Source organism: Gossypium hirsutum, chromosome D12 (assembly GCF_007990345.1).
Source record: "Gossypium hirsutum isolate 1008001.06 chromosome D12, Gossypium_hirsutum_v2.1, whole genome shotgun sequence".
Taxonomy (NCBI): domain Eukaryota; kingdom Viridiplantae; phylum Streptophyta; class Magnoliopsida; order Malvales; family Malvaceae; genus Gossypium; species Gossypium hirsutum.
The window spans coordinates 20,947,743-20,956,094 of NC_053448.1; positions in this window are offsets into that span (position 1 = coordinate 20,947,743).

The following is an 8,352-nucleotide window of genomic DNA, read 5'->3' on the forward strand; positions in this document are numbered from 1 at the left end:
GAGGTTGAATCTGAAAAGCTTGTCGATGTACCAGACAAAGAAGTCCCACAAATTGTCACTCATATGCCTAATGTCTGACCCTCAAAACTATCGATGAAACGAAGGGTGTCGACACAATCAAATGGCTCTCCACCCTTACCTTTTCCACAAAGATTCAAGAAGAATGAGCAGGATAAGTAGTACCAACAGTTCCTGAACACACTGAAGCAACTTCAGGTCAATATTCCTCTAGTAGATGCTTTTGTGCAAATTCTGAATTATGTGGAATTTATGAAGGAGCTCTTGTCTAAGAAGAAGAAGCTTAGTGACATGGAAACTATTGCACTCACAGAGGGTCGTGGTGCTCTTTTGACAAATAAGTTGCCTCCCAAAGTGAAAGATCCTTGGAGCTTTACTATCCCATGTTCAATTGGCAACCATTATTTAGGCAAGGCTGTAATACCCTGAAAATTACTACAGTAAGAAAGTAAGATAATATTCCTGATATAGTAAAATAAGGAAATAAAGTGATAAAAAGGGTAATTTTAAGTTATGTCAGCATTAAGAAGTAAATTATGACATATTAATTCAAGAAAGGATTAAATAGCAAAAGTGAGAAAAGTTTTGTTGCCCAAAGGTAAATACTCAAAATTTGAGGGGTTAAAGTGCAAATAAGAAAAAGTTGAAGGACCAATAGTGTAAATATTTTAAGGTTGGAATAATCTAGAAACTAAGGAAAATGGATGAATTTGGACCAAATTGAATAGGTGAAGAATTATGAGGGACTAGATCGTAATTTTACCATATTAATGTAATGACTCAAGGATGGAATTTTAAAAGATCATAAAGGGCAAAATGGTCATTTAGAAGAGAGAGAAATCTAGAACATAATGATGATGTTGGAGATATTTTAGATTAATTAAATAAATAAATATTAGTTTATTAATATTTTAATTTGATTTTTAAATAATATTTTATTATTTTATTATTTAGTATATATAAGTGGAAAGAAAGATGAAAAGGAACCAACCCACCATGTTTTCCATGCAATTCACGTTAGAAGAGAAGAGAAGAAAGAAATTTTGATATTATTAAAATACCATGGAAAAAATGTTATAGTAGAGTTTTATTATATAAATTCTTATGTTCTTGATAGCCATCAAAAGAAATCAAAAAAATTCCATAGCCATCAAGAGAGAAAGATAACAAGGAGACTATGGGGAGCTAGAATATCAAGTTGCATTCAAGAAATTGAAGCTGGAGGAGAGGGAAAATCAAGTTAAAGGTTGAAATCAATAGGACAAGGTAAGAACATTAAGATTTCAATATATTTTTAAGTTTGATATTATTGAAATACCATGGAAAAGATGTTATAGTAGAGTTTTATTATATAAATTCTTATGTTCTTGATATATTAGTGAAGAGAAATAAGTGAAAGTGATGGGAAATATTATAGAGAAAGGGAATAAGGAAGTTATAAACTTAGTAATTAACATTTTGCACTAAAACAGTTTTGGACAGCAGCAGTAGGTTAACTTTGAAATATCACCATAAATTGTGAAAATTAAATTAGAGGATGAAAAAAATATGGACTTAAATCTTACTAAGTCTAGTTTCTCATAGAGGAAACAGTGTAAGTAATGAAATTGTAAATCATGAGATATAATAGATTTTGTGAGACAAGGTCAGAATGATTTTGGGTTCCCCTATTCTGAATTTGGAAAATCATCAAAAATTGTACAAAAATAATTATGGGTTATAATTTGTATGTTTAAAATATTTAAAGAGTCTATTTTCAATAGAAACAAATGAGGATATCATCCAAATTTTGTACAAGGAGAAAATTAAGTTTTAGTGAAGAAGGGTTGGAACTGTCAGACAGCAGAATAGAGGTGAATTTAAAGAATAAAATGTACTTATTGACATAACCAAAAATTCTAAAAATTTTATGGTAAGAATATGTGAGTCTATTTTTAGGGAAAAGTATCAGATCCTAATTTGGAGTTCTGTATCTCAAGATAAAAATAATTTAGTGGCTATGACTCAAATGGACCATTTTGAATAAATTTACAAGTAAATAGTAAAATCATAGATAATGTTACTTATAAGCATATTATATAGATTAAGGATGTGGAATGGAGAGGGAGGAGGATGAAAATATATATATGAATATTTAGCTAGCATGGATAATTTGCACGTTTTAGGCTCAGGGACTAAATTGAATAAAAGTAAAACTTTAAGGGTAAATTTGTAAAAATGTCAAAAAGTGACCAAATTGCATGAAATGAATTTTTTTATTATTTAAATTAGTAAATTAAATGAAATATTAATTTAGATCAAGATTGGGTGGAAATTTGAGAAAAATAGAAAATTTCCAAAATGTCCCTAAATTTTGGTATTTCTACAATTTAGCCTGGTAAGTTCGTATGAACTATATTCTGTATAATTTTAATTGACGTGAATGCTATTTGGTAATGAATATTATATATGTGTGTGTGTTTTATTATTGGAATTGAATTATTATTGGTAATATGTATAATTATTTGATGCATTGAAATGATTATCGGAAGCTCGATTGAGTTGGAAGCTTGTTGGAGATATATCACATTATCCATTGGTTCTATTGATAATTTTGGATGATTTGATTCTGGTTATAATGGAATGTACAAGTGAAATTGGTTAACGTTAGCTCATTAATGTTTTGATTTTTATTGGTTATAAATATGAATGCTTGATGAAAAGAAAAGTTTGAAAATTAATTAGTAAACTCTGGTAATGCTCTATAACCCTATTATGGTGATAGATACGGGTTAGGGGTGTTACAAAGGCTTTATGCAACTTGGGGGCTAACATCAACCTAATGCCGCTATCAACATCCAGAAAGTTGGGAATTTGTTACATGAAACCTACCGCAATGACATTGCAACTAGCTGATTGATCTTTGACTCAACCTGAAGGGAAAATTAAAGATGTCTTAGTACTTGTGGATAAATTCATTTTTCTGACTGATTTTATCATACTTGACAGTGAGGCAGACAAGGAGGTTCCCATAATCTTGGGACGACCATTTTTAGCCACCGGACGAACTCCTATTGATGTTTACAAAGGTGAACTAACCATGCAACTTAATGATGAACACGTTACCTTCAGTGTTTTCGAATATATTCAAGGCAAGAACAAAGAAGAATGCCATACTTTCGATATGCTAGATTATCTAATTGAGGCAGAATTCAATGACCAATGCATAATAGTTTTTGAGGAGTTTGCAATCACATATGATGATGAATTTTTAGATGATTGTGATAGCATGGTTGAAACTAATAATATTAAACTCAGGCATGGATAGCAGATCGAATCCTTAGACTTAGCCAATAGAACAACTCCAAGTTTCAAGCCATCTATTGCCGAAGCTCCTACTCTGGAATTAAAACTATTACCTACTCACCTTAAATACGTCTTTCTTGGTGATAAGAATATTCTCCCAGTTATTGTCTCTGCAACACTGGATATGAATATTCTCCCAGTTATTGTCTCTACAACACTGGATATAACTCAAGAAGAGAAATTGGTTCATATTCTTAAGCAACATAAATGAGCTATAGCTTGGAGTATTGTTGATATCCGAGGCATTAGTCCATCTTTTTGCATACACAAGATCCAGTTGGAAGATGAAGGCAAGCAATCGATTGAGCAACAAAGAAGATTAAAAGATAAGATGATGGAAGTTGTTAAGAAAGAAATTATAAAATGACTTGATGCTGGAATTATTTACCCTATTACTGATAGCACTTGGGTAAGTCTAGTGCAATGTGTTCCTAGGAAGAGTGGCATCCCTGTGGTTAGCAACGATAAAGACAAATTAATTCCTACACGCATTTCTACAAGATGGCGACTCTGTATGGATCATCGTAAACTTAATGCAGCCACAAGGAAGGACCACTTCCCACTTCCTTTCAGTGATCAAATGTTGGATAGGCCTTCTAGAAAAGCTTATTACTGCTTCTTAGACGGCTATTCTGGATACAATCAGATTGCTATTGCACCAGAGGATCAAGAAAACACTACCTTCACTTGTCCCTTTGGTACTTTCACTTTTCATCGAATGCCTTTCAGTCTTTGTAACGCACCAGCCACATTTCAAAGGTGCATGATGGAAATATTCTTGGATATGATTGAAGACTCTTTATAGGTATTTATGGATGATTTCTCAGTCTATGGGAATAATTTTGATCATTACACTGACAATTTGGATAAAGTATTCCAGTGATGTGAAGACACACATCTTCTTTTAAATTGGGAAAAATGTCATTTTATGGCAGCAGAAGGTATTGTGTTAGGCCATTGTATCTCTCATTAGGGAATTGAAGTCAACAAAGCTAAAGTGGAAATTATTGAAAAATTAGCTCTATCGACAAATGTGAAAGGTATTCGAAGTGTTCTTAGGCATGCAGGGTTTTACCGAAGATTTATTAAAGATTTCTTGAAAATTACAAAACCCTTATGCTTATTGCTGGAACTAAATTGAAAAATCTTATTTGATGATGCATATTTGGATGCATTCATTCAATTGAAGACGCAGCTAGTAAAAACCTTTTGGAGTTATGTACGATGCAAACGATTTTGCTGTGGGTGTTGTTCTAGGACAACGTAAGAGAAAAATATTTCATGTCATTTATTATGCTAGCAAAACTCTTACAAAGGCTCAAATCAACTATACCACTACAGAGAAAGAGTTGTTGGTTGTAGTCTTTGCTTTCATTAAGTTTTGTTCTTATCTTGTCGGTGCAAAGCTTACCGTATTTACTGATCACTCAGTGTTGAGATATTTTTTTGCGAAGAAGGATACAAAACCAAGATTGATACGCTGGATCTTACTGTTGCAAGAATTTAACATTGAGATAAAAGACAGTAAGGGTTCAAAAAATCAAGTTGCAGACCATCTTTCTCTATTCGAATTTGGCAGCAAAGATGGAAACATACTTCAAATTGTCGACGCATTCCTAGATGAGAAGTTATTTGTTATAGATGCAACCCCTTGGCATGCAAATATGGTTAATTATTTAGTATGTGGAAAACTCCCATTGGATATCACAGGTCATAAAAAAGACAGATTTCTTTTTGAAATAGTGAAGTATCATTGAACGAATCGTATTTATTCAAGGTGTATTTATTCAAGGTATGCAAAGACAACATTATTTGGCGTTGTGTTCCGGGGGAGAAGATGCTTTCAATCCTGAAGCATTGTCATGATACTCCTTATAAAAGTCATTTTGGTGACATGCAAACTACCGCTAAGGTTCACCAATCAGGATTCTATTGTCTTTCATTATTCAAAGATGTCCATAATTTTGTGAATCAATGCGACATGTGTCAGTGCACAGGTTCTATATCCCGACACAATGAAATGTTGCAGCAGTGAATTATGGAGGTTAAATTATTTGATGTTTGGGGTATGGGTTTTGTGGGACCATTTCCAAGTTTATTTTGAAATCATTATATATTAGTAGTGGTTGACTATATCTCGAAGTGGGTTGAAGTTGTTCTCGTCCCAAAGGATGATGCAGAGATAGTGCTAAATTTTTTCACAATTATATACTCACTCTCTTTGGCACACCAAAGACATTGATTAGTGATTAGGGTACATACTTTCATTGCAAGCAAGTGGCAGCTGCACTGAATAGATATGGATTCAATCATAGAATGACTACTACTTATCATCCCCAAACTAATGGACAAGCCGAAGTGTCAAATCAACAACTTAAAAATATTCTTGAGAAGGTTGTGAACCCTTCGAGGAAAGATTGGTCTTCCAAACTAGATGACACTTTATGGGCTTTGCAGACAGCATACAAAACTCCATTAGGGTTGTTGCCATATCAATTGGTTTTTAGGGAAGCATGTCACTTGCCAGTTGAAATGGAGTACAAAGCAATGTGGGCAATTAAACAAGTGAACATGGACTATGAAGCAGCTGGAAAGAAAAGACTGTTGGATATCACTTAACTACAGGAGATTAGGCGAAATGCTTATTAAAACACTACAATTTACAAGGAAAAGAACAAAAGATGGCATGATAAAATTATTTTACTGCGACAATTTATCGTGGGTCAATAAGTTTTATTATTCAATTCTAGATTGAATGCACCCGGGTAAATTGCATTCTCGTTGTTTAGACTTTTCGAAGTTGTTGAAGTATTTCTGCATTGTACAGTCACAATTAAATATTTAAATGATGGACACCAATTCAAAGTGAATGGTCAATGATTGAAACATTATCTTTGGAGTATTGATCAAAAGAAGGCAGAGACCATTAAATTGGTCAAACAATTGTAATTTTTTCGTTCTTTCTTTTTTCTGCAATTTATTACTAGGTCATTTTATTTTTGCTTCTGTTCAAAATTGTTTTATTTTTATTTTTAATTTTTCAAAATAAATAGGTACCATTGTCAACGCACTTGGGTTCTATTGTCAACTCAGTTCATACTTTTGTACTATCACTTCTGACTCAACAAGAATGAGGGCAACTCAGGAAATCCAGATCCCACCATTTAATCAAAAGTCACCTAGCCATTTGATCTATCTGAGTGGGCACAATTATTATTGGATGTAATTATTCATGCCAACTTTATTTCCCTTTAGAAAATCACGTATTTCCATCTTCTTCTTTCACTCACTATAAACACCTCTTCACTGTTTCGACTATGAAACACCCAAGCAGCAATTTTTATTCCCTTTCTCTTCCCCAAGTTCATACATTTATACCCTTAAACCATCTTCACTCCACAAAACAAGCAAAATATGGCAAGAATGAAAGGATCAGTTAAGAAAGCCACCAAGCCTGTTGAAGAACACTCATCCACTACAACTACAGTTCGTGAGTCGGAATCCTCCATGCCAACGGAGAAAAGAAGCCGGTGATCTTTTTAATAAAAGCAACCAAAGACCGATTTCAAAACAACATCTTAAAGTGAAAGTTCCACCCAGGACAAGGCATTCTCCTTTCACAACAGTAAGATTTGGGCAAACAAATCTCCAGAACCATCTCTAAGTTGAAGTAGGCGACTCTCTATAGGCATCCTGGAAGCTATTCTCCTTCATTGGTACGTGAGTTTTATGTTAACCTTTATGACCATGAGTTGGAGTTTATCTTTGTTCGAGAAGGTTTAATTCCATGAGATGTTACAAAAATCAATGAGGTGTACAACACTAAGGTGGATATCAATGAACACTCCAAGTTTATTGGAGATATCATAGACAACAAAAGGGACATGTTGGTGAAGGATTTATGTACCGAAGGAGCATTGAGGACAGGTTCACATTAAAAGAATTATATGATGCACCGCCGCTTCCTTACACTGCAAAGCAAAATCTGATTTCATTTTCTCAACTACAGGCTACTAGCCTCCACTCACAGCACCACAGTCAACCTGGATAGAATGTGTCTGATACATTCAATTGTCAAGGGCAGAAAGATTGATGTCAACACAATACTCCACCAGGAAATTGCTGACTGTGTCGCAAGAAAAAATGGAATTTTGGTTTTCCTATCGTTGGTGATGCTACTGTGCCAGTAGAAGGGGATCGTGTGTCGTGATGATGAAGAGATATTGGAAAATAAGGGCCTGATCACTGAAGCGTCTATTGAAATAATGACTCATCGCAAATATATGTCGACAATGAAGGAGGCAAAGACTAGCAAGACAAAAAAGGGAAAAACCAAAGTAGAAATCAAAGGAACAAACTTGATTGCAGAGACATCATTGTTGCACAAAATGAAGGATATCAAGAAGTTGGCTAATTCCATCAGCAATAAGTAGATCAAGCTTGTTGCTATAATAGAGGATATGGATAGATCACAAAATTTGTTTTACGCTTATACCAAGGCCTATAACAGCTCTATTATAGCCACATTACGTCAGTTAAGCTTGACCCCACTCCTAGAATTTCTAATGTTCCCATCGATTATCCAAGAATATGAACCCTCCTTCGAGAAAGATGACCTAGGGGACCGAGTCAGATTGGTGGAATCTCCTCCCATTGTGCACGTCTCTGATGTTAAGAAAGAAGATGAATCAAAGGAAATTAAGGAGTGCATGCAAAGGATTGATAACTTGGTCGAGGGTGAAGTCATTACTGGTAAAGAGGCGCTTGCTATTGAGGAGGAAGTTACTGTGGAAGAGGAGGACGTTCATGTTGAAATTGTGAATGAGAAGGCCAAGGAAGAAAATACTGAGACAGAAGCTACTGAGAAAGAATCTGTTGAGGACATTGTTAATGCATTCGAGTTTGTGGATGCAACTCAAGATAATTTGGAGCAAGATGGAGCTAGACAGACTGAAGCTGCAAAGGTAATAAGTGAGGAGTACCACAATT